Genomic DNA, 2,104 nt, shown 5'->3' on the forward strand with positions numbered 1-2,104 from the left:
ATGAAAATGCAAATGAAGATTGTCAAAGAGCTATTTTACCTATAAAAGAGACAGGCGATGTTATGGGATATGCTCGAGCCTGTCGTAATGTTCAATCTAGAAAGATGCAACTTTTTGCTCAAACTTTTGCAACTTCTATAAATTCACAAAGAAGGACAGTTAAATCAAAAGTAAAATGTTTTGGTTGTGGCACCAAGGGACATATGAAGTGGCAGTGTCCTAAGGCACCGTCCTGGCCACCTGGTAAATGTCCCTGTTGTCGTCATGGTATGTATTGGGCTAAAGACTGTAGATCCAAGACAGATGTTGAAGGTAAAGTTTTAGGAAATAATCAGCCCTTGCCAACAACTCGACCACAGCATCTGGGAAACAAGTTTCAGGGCCTTCCCCGAGGCCCCTCACAAATGATCGGGGGCACCCAACCATCTTTTCCCTCTACCCAGCAACTGCTGACAGTGCAGCCGTGGACCTTCCCTCAACCATAACCATAACACTGACACCCTCTGATATTCCTTATAGAATACCTACAAGTATTTATGGTCCATTGCCTATAGGAACTTGGGGGTTGTTAACTGAGAGATCAAGTTTAATGGCTAAGGGATTATAGTTAGCCCAGGAGTAATTGATTCTGATTTTGAAGGTGAAATTCAAATTTTGATTACTACCAATAGCTCATATTCTATTACAATAGGGGATAAGATTGCTCAGTTGATTCTTCTTCCTTTTATACCTATAGGATCCTCTTCTAAAAAGCAGATTGGAGGGTTTGGAAGTACTAATCCTATTTTAGTCAATTGGGCTATGATGTTGCAAACAAAACAGCCTCATATTAATTTCAAACTTCAAGGCAGATCCTTTAAGGGTCTGATTGCTACTGGCTCTGACATTACTATTATTAAAAAAGATGACTGGCCATCTAATTGGACTACTCAGATGATGAAATGTGATATCAAAGGAGTTCGAGCTCGGCCAGTATCAGTAGCTAATGTTAGTGTAGAATATAAAACAATTTCTAGTATAGATGGACAAATGGCTGTTGTTAAACCTTATGTACTAGAACTTCCAGTAAATATTATAGGATCTATCTTGAATTTTGGGGAGCTTATTTGGTAGTTGCATAATTTTAATGTCTTTGTAGATAATGTCAAATATATCTCCTATAAAGATACAATGGAAATCTTCTCAGCCAATTTGGATCGAGCAATGGCCTCTATCAGAAGAAAAGCTACAAGCAGCTGAACATTTGGTCAACAAACCACTAGAAAAAGGCCTTCAGTATCTCCATGGAATTCGCCTATCTTTGTCATCAAAAGGAAATCAGGAAAATGGCAATTGCTCACTGATTTGCGAGCTGTTAATGCTTCAATGCATCCCATGGGAGCATTGCAGCCAGGGTTACCTCAACCTAGTATGATTCCTAGAGATTGGAAGTTACTTATTATTGTAGATTTGCAAGATTGTTTCTTTACTATTCCTTTACATAAAGATGATTGTCCAAGGTTTACTTTTTCTTCTTTACCTTATGTTAATCTACAGGGACCTCATCATCGATTTCAATGGACAGTGTTGCCTCAGGGTATGATGAATTCTCCAACTATATGTCAGATGTATGTTCCTCAAGCTCTATTTGGTTTATGTAAACAATTTCCTTCTATAATGATTATACATTATATGGATGATATTTTGTTTGCTACTAAAGATAATCAATTATTAAACAGTTTGCTTTATACAGTTACTAGACATCTTGCTGAGTGTGGATTAATTATAGCAGAGGATAAGAGACAAAGAGAAGAACCTTATCACTATTTAGGGTATGTTTTAAAATGGCAACGCATATATCCACAATTGGCACAAATTCGATTAGAGAATTTAAGAACATTAAATGATTTTCAAAGACTTTTAGGGGATATTAATTGGCTTCATCCTGTACTTGGTATTCCTACTCATAAGTTACACAATTTATTTCTAATTCTTCAGGGTGATCCTGCTCTTGATAGTCCTAGAGAATTAACACAATTAGCAAAGCAAGAGCTTGAATATGTAGAATTTGCTATAAAAAAATAAATTCCTGGAACGGGTAGATATTGGTAAACCTATTGATTTG

General features: G+C 36.7%; 1 long non-coding RNA gene across 1 annotated transcript in view; it reads left to right on the forward strand.

Annotated features, from left to right (window-relative positions):
* Window positions 1-1,735, forward strand: part of LOC115071353 — a 3,214-nt gene extending 1,479 nt beyond the window's left edge. The window contains exon 2 of the long non-coding RNA XR_003850444.1: window positions 1,139-1,735. This is a non-coding gene — a long non-coding RNA (uncharacterized LOC115071353). The remainder of the gene's footprint in view (window positions 1-1,138) is intronic.
* Window positions 1,736-2,104: the final 369 nt, after the last annotated feature.

This window comes from Nannospalax galili, unplaced genomic scaffold (assembly GCF_000622305.1).
Source record: "Nannospalax galili isolate Female #2095 unplaced genomic scaffold, S.galili_v1.0 scaffold9499, whole genome shotgun sequence".
Taxonomy (NCBI): Eukaryota; Metazoa; Chordata; class Mammalia; order Rodentia; family Spalacidae; genus Nannospalax; species Nannospalax galili.